This window comes from Leucoraja erinacea, chromosome 39 (assembly GCF_028641065.1).
Source record: "Leucoraja erinacea ecotype New England chromosome 39, Leri_hhj_1, whole genome shotgun sequence".
Classification (NCBI taxonomy): domain Eukaryota; kingdom Metazoa; phylum Chordata; class Chondrichthyes; order Rajiformes; family Rajidae; genus Leucoraja; species Leucoraja erinaceus.
In genome coordinates, this window is record NC_073415.1 from 1,689,114 (window position 1) to 1,701,255 (window position 12,142).

A 12,142-nucleotide genomic window follows, 5' to 3' on the forward strand; every position below is an offset into this window, starting at 1 on the left:
ATTGTCTCTGTACTGTACACTGACAATGACAATTAAAATTTAAATCTGAATCCGAATCTGAATCTGAATCTGAATCTGAATCTGAATCTGATTTGCAAACATCAGCTGCCTCAGCATTGCAAACGAGCTGGAGAAAGCACACCACCAGATTCATGGACAGTATCTTCCCAGCTGTTATCAGACAACTAAACCATCCGATCACAACCAGAGAGCAGAGCTGAACTACTAAAGATAGACACATACACTGGAGTAATTCAGCGGGACAGGCAGCATCTCCGGAGAGAAGGAATGGGTGACGTTTCGGGTCGAGACCCTTCTTCAGATCCGAAACATCACCCGTTCCTTCTCTCCAGAGATGCTGCCTGTCCCGCTGAGTTACTCCTACATTTTGTGTCAATCTGTGGTTTAAACCAGCATCTGCAGTTCCTTCATGTACAGTACTGAACTACTATCTACCTCATTGATGTCTCTCGGACTATCCTTGATTGGACTTTGCTGGCTTTACCTTTCAACGTTATTCTGTTATCATGCCCCTATACACTGTAAATATCTCCCTATGGACTGTAAATGGTTCGATTGTAATCATGTATTGTCTTTCCGCTGACTGGTTAGCACGCTACAAAAGCTTTTATACTGTACCTTGGTACACGTGACAATAAACTAAACTGAAGTGAGAATGGTTACCTGATGGGCTCGCCACCCTTGAAGGAAGAACGTTGTGGTGAACACTGTGCAGTTGGTGCCCAGCTCACGCACAGCTAATGGCCGAGTCAGCAACATTTACAATGCGGCAAGATCGGCAAGATATTTAAAACACTTTCACCTGCGGCCTTGTACATTTGGTTCATTAACTTCCCTTGCTGCACCAGGGACCCGGGTTCGATCCTGACCTCGGGTGCTGTCTGTGTGGAGTTTGTACGTTCTCCCCGTGACCACGTGGGTTTTCTCCAGGTGCTCCGGTTTCCTCCCACACTCCAATGACAGACAGGTTTGTAGGCTAATTGGCTTGGTATAAATGTAAATTGTCCCTAGTGTGTGTAGGATAGTGTTAGTGTGCGGGGATCACTGGTCGGCTAGTACTTGGTGGGCCGAAGGGCCTGTTTCCTTGCTGTATCTCTAAACTAAACTGTGGTGGGAGATTGCTAACCACACTCTTGGTTTCGAGTTTAACTAAGACATACAGCATAGAAAGAGGTCGCAGGGAGAAGGTACAAACTCCAAGGTCAGGTTTGAACCCGGGTCTCTGGCGCTGTGAGGCAGCAACTCTACCGCTGCACCACCGGCCCACCCAAGTGGGGATGTCATGTTACAGCTGTACGTGGTTCAGAGCGGACTGCGTGAGAGCTGGCCTCAATGTGAGGGATATTCCCCTGGAAGAGGAAACTAAAGTGGTTTTACTTGCCCAAATGTCTTGTAACATTATTCCCCCCGTACCACATCCTCTGGCAGCGTGTTCCGTATACCCAGCACCTTCTGTGTGAAAACATTGGCCCTCAGCTCCCCTTTCAATCTTTGCCCTCTCACCTTAACCCGATGCCCTCCAACTCCATGACTCTCGTTAAGTGAAAGGAGCAGAATTAGGCCATTCGGCCCATCAAGTCTACTCCATCGCTCAATCATGGCTGGTCTATCTCCCCCTCCTAACCCCATTCTCCTGCCTTCTTCCCATAACCCCTGACACCCGTACTGATCAAGTATCTACCTATCTGCCTTAAAAATATCCATTGAATCGGCCTCTACAGCCATCAGTGGAAATGCATTCCACAGATTCACCACCCTCTGACTAAAGAAATTCCTCCTCATCTCCTTCCTAAATGTATGCCCTTTTATTCTGAGGCTGTGTCCTCTGATCCTAGACTCTCCCACTAGTGGAAACATCCTCTCCACATCCACTCTATCCAGGCCTTTCACTATTCGCTAAGTTTCAATGAGGTCCATCCTCATTCTTCTAAACTCCAGCGAGTACAGGCCCAGTGCCGTCAAACGCTCATCATAGGTTAACCCACTCGTTCCTGGGATTATCTTTGACACCTCCTCCCGACCCTCTCTAAAGCCAGACCCTCATAAAAAGCCAGTGACCATTTAATTTATTACTGTCCTTCATGATTGTATGAACCTCTCAGGTCAACCCCTTATCCTCATACGTTCCAGGGACAACACTCTATCTAACCTCTTCTTCCCGACGTGCCGTGTGGTAGAAGTTCATCCCGAGGTGTGGCGGCCCGTAGCTGACAGGCCTGGCTCGCTGCCGCAGTACCGGGTCCCCACCCGGTGAGGGCCTCGGCGAGCCCGGCCCCTGCTCGCCCTGTGGGCCAGAGTGGAGGGAGTGGGTGGGGGGGCCGGGCTGCGGGAGGGAGTGCAGGGCCTCGACGGGGGAGTGGCCACTGGAGGCCCTGCAAAAGCCTGGGGCTGGGCTGGACCGGGCTCCGCTCCAAGAGGCCCGGCACGTGGACCGCACGCGGTGATGGAGGACACCACGGCTACTCTTGGCCAGGCCGACCCGGCAACATCGCCATGACAACGGGCCTTCACGGTCAGGTCAAGATCCCTGCACCTACAACTGGGACTTGGAAATGGCGACTCTGTAGACTGTCTCAGTGTACTACTGCTGTACACACTTGTACTGTATCTGAGATACTGATCTAAGGTGTGTCTCAATTCTGATGTATAGTGATACTTGTACTGAACCGCATACAACAATGAATTTCATTCTCCTCAGTCTGTGTGGCAGATCAAGTACCATTGAAATAATTCCAGCAACAGCTTTGTGAATCTTTTCTACACCCTCTCTCGTTTAATCACATCCTATAATAAAGGTGACCAGAAGTGTACACAATACTCCAAGTACATGACCCTATATCCACGTTATGTCACGTGACTTCCCAACTTGCCCAGGTTACTGGTTGGTGCTCTACCCATTTTACTCTCTTGCTTTTCAGATGTAGTTTGGTAGAGATTGTTTAACAGGGGCAAAGTGTTGAGGTCTCAAGACTAGGTCTTCGGTGAGAATGGTTCTGTGGTGGAGTTAATGGTTTATACACTTGCTTCATGGAGCAGCTGAATTTACAGAGGGCACTGCAGAGTTTGGTTTAGTTTATGGATAAAACATGGAAACAGGCCCTTCAGCCCACCGAGTCTGTGCCGATCGCCAATGTCTGTACACTAGTTCTATCCTACACTCGAAGGGCAATTTTACCAAAGTCAATTAATCTGCAAACCTGTACATCTTTGGAATGTGGGAGGAAACAGGAGCACCCAGAGAAAATCTATATTGGTCATGGGGAGAAGGTACAAGCTCTGTACAGACAGCATCCGGAGTCAGGATGGAACCCGGGTCTCTGGCGCTGAGAGGCAGCAACTCTACCGCTGCGCCACCGTGCCACCTCGAAAAGATCATCCACACATTCATCTCCTCCCGCCTAGATTACTGCAACTGCCTTTACACTGGCATCAGCCAATCTTCCCTGTCCCGCCTGCAACTGGTCCAAAACGCCGCAGCGTGAGACTCCTGACGGGCACCCGAAAAAGGGACCACATCACCCCGATCCTGGCCTCTCTCCACTGGCTCCCTGTGCGGTTCCGTATACATTTCAAGACCCTCCTCCATGTCTACAAAGCCCTCAATGGGCTTGCCCCCACCTACATTAAAAGTCTTCTCACCCACCACTCCACCTCCAGGTCCCTCAGATCGGCCGACTTGGGGCTGCTGAATATCCCGCGGTCTAGGCATAAGCTCAGGGGCGACCGTGCCTTTGCGGTTGCAGCCCCTAGACTGTGGAACAGCATCCCCCTTCCCATCAGAACTGCCCCCTCCATCGACTCCTTTAAGTCTAGACTAAAAACTTATCTATACTCCCAAGCCTTTCCTGACGTCCACTGAGCGAGGGCTACATGTATATATGTATGTAGTTTGTTTGTTTATACTATTCTTATAACAAGTGTAAAGCACTTTGGCCAACGAGAGTTGTTTTTTAAATGTGCTATATAAATAAATGTGACTTGGCTTGACTTGACTATTGTTGGGTTCTTAAATGGAGAATTCAATGTTCATACCGCAAGGTTGTAAGTTACCCAAGCGAAATATGAGGTGCTGTTCCTCCAGTTTGCACGCAGTCTCACTCTGTCAGTGGAGGAGGCCCAGGACTGAAAAGTCAGTGTGGGAATGGGAAACGGAGTTAAAATGGTTAGCAACTGGGAGCTCCAGCGGGCCTTGGTAAAGGGGGCGCAGGTGTTTGATCTGTTCTTTGCCGGCTGCCATAAATCAAAATGGATTGTGAAAAGATATTCAAAATCAGGATGTGTTTTGACAAAGTAAATAAAGGGAAGCTGTCTCCACCAGCAGGAAGATGGGGGCTCCCCCGGGCATCTAGTGAAGGTATTTGGCAAAGGAACCAGAAAGCAGATGAGGAAGTCAAATTTCATGCAGCTCCTTATGATCAGAATCGCTGGATTTAAAATCATAACATGGTAACAGAAGAGTAGGAGGCCATTCAGCCCTATAGATCCATGCCGGCCCCCTGCAGGAGAGATGGAGGTATTCCCATTCCACTGCCCTGTTCCAGAAAGCCTGTCATTATTTTTCTTTCCACCATTAGGGCCTCGCAGCGGTAGAATTGATGCTTTCCAGCGCTTGCAGGTTGCAGCACCAGAGATCCAGGTTCGATTCCACCTATACGGAGTTTGTACGTTCTCCCTGTGACGGTGTGGGTTTTCTCCAAGATCTTCGGTTTCCTCCCACACACCAAAGGTGCACAGGTTTGTAGGTTTGTCGATTGGCTTGGAAAAAGTGTGAATTATCCCTAGTGCGTGTAGGATCGTGTTAATGTGTGGCGATTGCTGATCAGCGCGGCCAAAGGGTCTGTTTCCGCGCTGTATCTCTGAACCTAACTACATACGTAATCCAACATATTCACAGTCATAGAGTCATACAGCATGGGGCCCAACTTGTCCATACTGATCAGAATACCCCATCCAAGCTTGCCCCATTTGCCTGGATTTGGCCCTTATCTCACATAAGGGCCTGTCCCACTTAGCCGTCATTTGCACGTCACGCAGATGGCCGCGCGAAGATTTTGTACATCACAACATCCTGCGACGCCGCGCGGCCATGCGTCGCTGCCTATGTCGTCACGCACCATGCACGCATCACGTGTGTCTCACGACACGCATGTCATGCGCCGTGACACGTAAATGACGTTGTGTAAATTACACACAAATGACAGCCAAGTGGAACAGGACCTTACACCTTTAATTAGAGGAATTAACAAGTCCTTTTCAGAATGGCAGGCAGTGAGTAGTGGGGTGCCGCAAGGCTCGGTGCTGGGACCCCAGCTATTTATAATATACATGAACAATTTAGACAAAGGAATTAAATGCAAGATTTCCAAATTTGCAGATGACACAAAGCTGTGTGGCAGTGTGAGCGGTGAGGAGGATGCTATGCGGCTGCAGGGGACTTGGTTAGTTTGGGTGAGTGGGCAGTATAATGTGGATAAATGTGAGGTTATCCACTTTGGTGGAAAGAACAAGAAGACAGATTATTATCTGAATGGTGTCAGATTAGGAAAAGGGGAGATGCAACGAGACTTGGGTGTCAATAGACAATAGACAAAAGGTGCAGGATTAGGTCATTTGCCATTCACTGTGATCTTGGCTGATCATCCACAATCAATTCCCCGTTCCTGCCTTCTCACCATATACCCTGACTCCGCTATCTTTAAGAGCTCTATCTAACTCTCTCTTGAAAGCATCCAGAGAACCTGCCTCCACTGCATTCTGAGGCAGAGAATTCTACAGATTCACAACTCTCTGGATAAAAAGGTTTTTCCTCATCTCCATTCTAAATGGCCCACCCCTTATTTTTAAACTGTGGCCCTTGGTTCTGGACTCCCCCAACATTGGGAACATGTTTCCCGCCTCTAGCATGTCCAATCCCTTAATATTCAATAAGATTCCCTCTCATCCTTCTAAATTCCACAGTATACAAGCCCAGTCATTCCATTCTATCAACATATGACAGTCCCGCCATCCCGGGAATTAACCTTGTGAACATACGCTGCAATCCCTCAATAACAAGAATGTTCTTCCTCAAATTTGGTGACAAAAACTGCACACAATACTCCAGATGTGGTCTCACTAGGGCCCTCCACAACTGCAGAAGGACCTCTTTGCTACTCTTGTTATGAAGGACAACATGCCACTAGTTTTTCGACTGGGCTTATATTCATTGGAATTTAGAAGGATGAGAGGGTATCATAGAAATATATAAAAGTCTTAAGTGATCGGACAGGCTAGATGCAGGAAAACATTTCCCGATGTTGGGGATGTCCAGAACCAGGGGTCAACATTTAAGAATAAAGGGTAGGACTGAGGACTGAGATGAGGAAAAACTTTTTCACACAGAGAAACATAGAAACATAGAAAATACGTGCAGGAGGAGGCCATTCAGCTCTTCGAGCCAGCACCGCCATTCATTGTGATCATGACTGATTGTCACCAATCATTAACCCGTGCCTGCCTTCTCCACATATCCCTTGACTCCACTAGCCCATAGAACTCTATCTAACTCTCTCTTAAATCCATCCAGTGATTTGGCCTCCACTGCCCTCTGTGGCAGGGAATTCCACAAATTCACAACTCTCTGGGTGAAAAAGTGTTTTCTCACCTCAGTCTTAAATGGGTTCCCCTTTATTCTAAGACTGTGACCCCTGGTTCTGGACTAGCCCAACATTGGGAACATGTTTCCTGCATCTAGCTTGTCCAGTCTTTTTATACATTTATATGTTTCTACAAGATCTAAACGAAAGTGCCTGTCCCACTTTCACGAACTAATTCACGACCTTTTTTACTCGTGGACATTTTTCATCAGGCTAGAAAAAACGCCCCGGCCCACATGATGCCACGAGTACCGACAACTAGCATCACGGCCCGCTACGACCAACCTACGACCTCCTACGACCTCCTGCGACCTCGTGACGACCATGCTGTGAGTATGAGTCAAGGGCAAACTCGGCAGATGTCGTGAATTAGGTCGTGAAAGTGGAACAGTCCCTTAAACTAAACTAAACTGAAAGCCTTCTCCATGCCACCATCTCAAGGGCGGTAAAGATGGAAATAGCTCCTGGATTTGGAGTTAAGACACATTCTGTGCGTTAATTATTGAAATACTCAAACATTGTTCCCTGACCTTTAAATCTATTTATGACGATTTTATGTTTTAATTGTGTTTTAAAAAACATAATGGTGTGATAGAGGACTACAGATTGTGTTGTGTGTTGATAACCATGTTCATTGTTCACAGTCTGGTTTCAAATGGCAATTACGTCACCTCCAGGTCAACTGTGACTCCACTGGCTGTAAATGTTCACTGTGTTATATCAAATACTTGCTATTTCAAGTCTACTAAATAACACTCGGAACATAGAAACATAGAAACATAGAAACATAGAAAATAGGTGCAGGAGTAGGCCATTCGGCCCTTCGAGCCTACACCGCCATTCGATATGATCATGGTTGATCATACAACTCAATATCCCATCCCTGCATTCTCTCCATACCCCCTGATCCCTTTAGCCACAAGGGCCACATCTAACTCCCTCTTAAATATAGCCAATGAACTGGCCTCAACTACCTTCTGTGGCAGAGTGTTCCAGAGATTCACCACTCTCTGTGTAAAAAATGATTTTCTCATCTTGGTCCTAAAGGATTTCCTCCAATTTGCACTGGGCCTCACTCTGACAATGGAGGAGGCCCAGGACAGAAAGGTCAGTGTGGGAATGGGAGGGGCAGTTATGAATTTCGTTGTCCAATGCATTTCGTTGTCTCTGTACTGTACACTGACAATGACAATTAAAATTGAATCTGAATCTGAATCTGAATCTGAAGCTCCACATAGTGTTTGGCAACCGGGAGATCATGTCGGACTCTAGGCAGACTGAGCAGAGGTGTTACCAGAACCTATGGACCTGTTCTGACTATCGGGCCACTGAAGTTAAGTGTAGGACTGAGGGCAGGAAGGGGTTAACGTGGGTCAAGCGTGGAATGAAGCACTTTGCTTAGCTCGCTCCCCGAACCTCGACCCAATCACAAACATGGCAGCATTTTTTGATGGCTCAGAGCAGACGCCTACACACAAGGAATCTATTCCCCATGTAATTAAAAAAAAATCAAACATAATAATAGAAGGAAGCTTTGGGCGTCCGCTGGTCACTCATGTTCTGAGGGCCATGTTCAGGAAGATATTAGTCAGCTGATTCACACACTTCACACAAAGAAACGGAGCATTATTTTCCCATTGCTTCCTCTCCAAATTACTGGAATTCACTGGTAAGGGTCTTTAGTTTAGTTTAGTTTAGTTTAGTTTATAGAGATACACCACGGAAATAGGCGCTTCGGCCCATCTAGTCCACTCCAACCAGAGATCCCCACACATTATGTGGAGCTTCATGAGGCCAATTCATTGGCTATATTTAAGAGGGAGTTAGATGTGGCCCTTGTGGCTAAAGGGATCAGCGGGTATGGAGAGAAGGCAGGTACAGGATACTGAGTTGGATGATCATATTGAATGGAGGTGCAGGCTCGAAGGGCCGAATGGCCTACTCCTGCACCTATTTTCTATGCTTCCATGTTTCTATTAACACTATCCTACACACACTGGGGACAATTTATATTTACAACAAGCCAATTAACCTACAAGCCGTGTTTAAGAAGGAACTGCAGATGCTGGAGAGTCTGAAGAAGGGTTTCGGCCCGAAACGTTGCCTATTTCCTTCGCTCCATAGATGCTGCTGCACCCGCTGAGTTTAACCTACAAGCCTGTGCATCTTTGGAGTGTGGGAGGAAACCGAAGATGTTGGAGAAAACCCACTTGGTCACAGGGAGAACGTGCAAACTCCGTATAGGCAGCACCTGTAGTTGGGATTGAACCCGGGTCTCTGGCGCTGCAAGCGCTGTAAGGCAGCAACTCTACTGCTGTGCCACCATGCCACTTATGTCGGTCTCAAGGTGGCGCAGCAGAGTTGGGAAGAAGATGGGATCTTCGTTATTTTTTTTCATATCGTTCATTCATCTGTTCTGTATGTCTCTCTCACCATCTACACCTCTCGTTTCATTTTCTCTAACTCTCAGTCTGAAGAAGGGAACCTGAAATGACCGAAAATTGGTGACATTTCTCGATCTGAAATGTCATCCATTCCTATCCTCCAGAGATGCTGTTTGACCCACTGAGTTACTCCAGCATTTTGTGTCTATCTTCAGTTTAGTCAGCATCTGCAGTTCCTTCCTACACTGTATATTTCAATCTTTCTTTTAAAGCCTTGTGAGTAACTGCCGGAAACCAGCAGTGATCTCCCTGGGGACTGGGTGGAAACCTAGACCCACACAGGCATTCTCCAAGGATAGCTCAAGTCCTCGACATTTACAATATCTTCAAGAAAATGCCGACTTCCTGTTAGAGCACGAACAATGTTGTCTCACTTTATACAATAGGATCTTTCGAACAAGTATTGAAGCAAGTGTTTGCCTGAACCACTGCTGTTTGGAGAACACCATTAATGATCTCCCAGTTGCCAAAAACTTTAACGCCCCTTCCCATTCCCAATCTGACCTTTCTGTCCTGGGCCTCCTCCACTGTCAGAGTGAGGCCCAGCGCAAATTGGAGGAACAGCACCTCATATTTCACTTGGGCAGCTTACACCCCAGTGGTATGAACATTGACTTCAAGTAATCCTTGCATCCCCTCTTTCTCCGTCCCTCCCGCACCCAAGTCGTAATACTAGTTTCACTGTCATCCTTTTGAGTTCCATTCTCTGTATTAACCTATTATCACCTATCCTACAGCCAACAATGGATCATTGTGAGCTCCACCTTACCTTGGTTGTCATTGCTTTCTGCATATCTTCCGTTCATTTATCCAAAGTACCGTCTGCATCTCTCATTTATTATAATTTCCCAATAAAGTTCCCTCTTCCCCCTTTAATCGAGTGTGTAAATGCTTTCTCCACCACCCTGCCCATCTGGCTCGGCACTATCTTTCTGCTGAGTATTAATGTCCCCGCACAGATACGGAAGTTGACAGGCGATTGCGATGTTTGTTCACAGCTGGGAAAAGGATGGAAGCTTTCATCCCATGAACAACATCAATGGCTCAATGGTTCACGAGTACTTTATTGTCACATGCACCGAGGTACAGTGAAGTACATTTCTGTATACAGTTCAGTACAAGTATCACGGTGGGTGTCATGGTGGTGCAGCGGTAGAGTTGCTGCCGTGCAGCGCCAGAGATCCGGGTTCCATCCTGATGACCGGTGCTGTCTGTACGGTGTTTGTATGTTTTCCCCGCGACTGCGATGGTTTTCTCCGGGTGTTGCGGTTTCCTCCCGCAGTCCAAAGACTTACAGGTTTGTAGGTTAAATGGCTTCGGTAAAATTGTAAATTGGTCCCAGTGAACAATATATATACTAATATCTATACTAAAGTAAACTAAACTAATAACCACTCAGATACACCTTAGATCAGTATCTCAGATACAGTACAAGTGTGTAACAGTAATACACTGGGAGAGGCTACAGAGTCGCCATTTTCAAGTCCCAGTTGTTGTAAGCGCAGGAATCTTAACCTGACCGTGAAGGCCCGTTGTCATGGCGACGTTGCAGGGTCGGCCTGGCCAAGTGTAGCCATGGTGTCCTCTGCTGCTGCTCCGTCGCTGTAGGCCGCGTGCGGTCCACGTGCTCGGCCTCTTGGAGCGGAGCCCGGTCCAGCCCAGCCCCAGGCTTCTACAGGGCCTCCAGCGGCCCACTCCTCCATCGAGCCTTATTTTACATTTACACCAAGCCAATTAACCGACAAACCTGTACGTCTTTGGAGTGTGGCTGGAAACCGACAATCTCGGAGAAAACCCACGCAGGTCACGGGGAGAACGTGCAAACTCCGTACAGACAGCGCCCACAGTCCACATGGAAACCGGGTCTCTGGCATTGTAATGCAACTATTCTACCGGCGCGCCGCCCTAAAAGATGGGCTCGTCCGGGATTTGAACCCGGGACCTCTCGCACCCAAAGCGAGAATCATACCCCTAGACCAACGAGCCGATGTCTTCTGACAATCTAATGGGTTTCATGATCACCACTGTTGACGGAGGCTGGTTTAGTTTAGTTTAGTTTGGAGATACAGCGCGGAAACAGGCCCTTCGGCTCACAGAGTCTGCACTAAACAGCGATCCCCGCACACTAACACTATTTGACACACACAGGAAACAATTTACATTTATACCAAGCCAATTAACCTACAAACCTGTACGTCTTTGGAGTGTGTGAGGAAACGGAAGATCTCGGAGAAACCACAAGCGGTCATGGGGAGAACGTGCAAACTCCGTACAGACAGCACCCGTAGTCGGGATCAAAGCCGGGTCTCCGGCACTCGTGTCTCTGGCGCTGCGAGCACTGTAAGGCAGCAACTCTACCGCTGCGCCACAGTGCCGGCCAAATTGGAATCTGGAACGTCATCAAGGCCAAAAAGGCTGGTAAACGGGATTGGTATAAATGAGTATTGGGTCAGCATGGATGTGGTGGGCCGAATGGCCTATATTTTGCAACTTCTCCACAATAAGTTGAAATTCCCCTCTTGCATTGGGATCTGCACTCTAGGTCTCTGGATCAACAGTTCAAGCTGCAAGGCCTGTAAACATAGAAACATAGAAACATAGAAATTAGGTGCAGGAGTAGGCCATTCGGCCCTTCGAGCCTGCACTGCCATTCCATATGATCAGGGCTGATCCCCAACTCAGTATCCCGTACCTGCCTTCTCTCCACAACCCTCTGATGCCCCTTGGCCACAAGGGCCACATCTAACTCCCTCTTAAATATAGCCAATGAACTGGCCTCAACTCAACCCTCTGTGGCAGAGAGTTCTGTCCAGAGATTCACCACCACAGCACCACTGTACATTAACCCTCTTGAATATCCAGCATGGATTGTTTGCCAGTTGTTTGCAGGGTCATGGAGTGATACAACGTGGAAACAGGCCCTTCCACCTATCTTGCCCACACCAGCCAATATGTCCCAGCTATAGGAGTAGGCCTATTCGGCCCCTTCGAGCCAGCACCACCATTCAATATGATCATGGCTGATCATCCACAATCAGTACC

General features: G+C 47.8%; 1 non-coding gene across 1 annotated transcript; it reads right to left on the minus strand.

The window, feature by feature from the left end:
• Positions 1 to 11,014: 11,014 nt before the first annotated feature.
• On the minus strand, positions 11,015 to 11,086 carry trnap-ugg (transfer RNA proline (anticodon UGG)). Its single transcript has one exon. It is a non-coding gene; the product is annotated as a tRNA-Pro (tRNA).
• Positions 11,087 to 12,142: the final 1,056 nt, after the last annotated feature.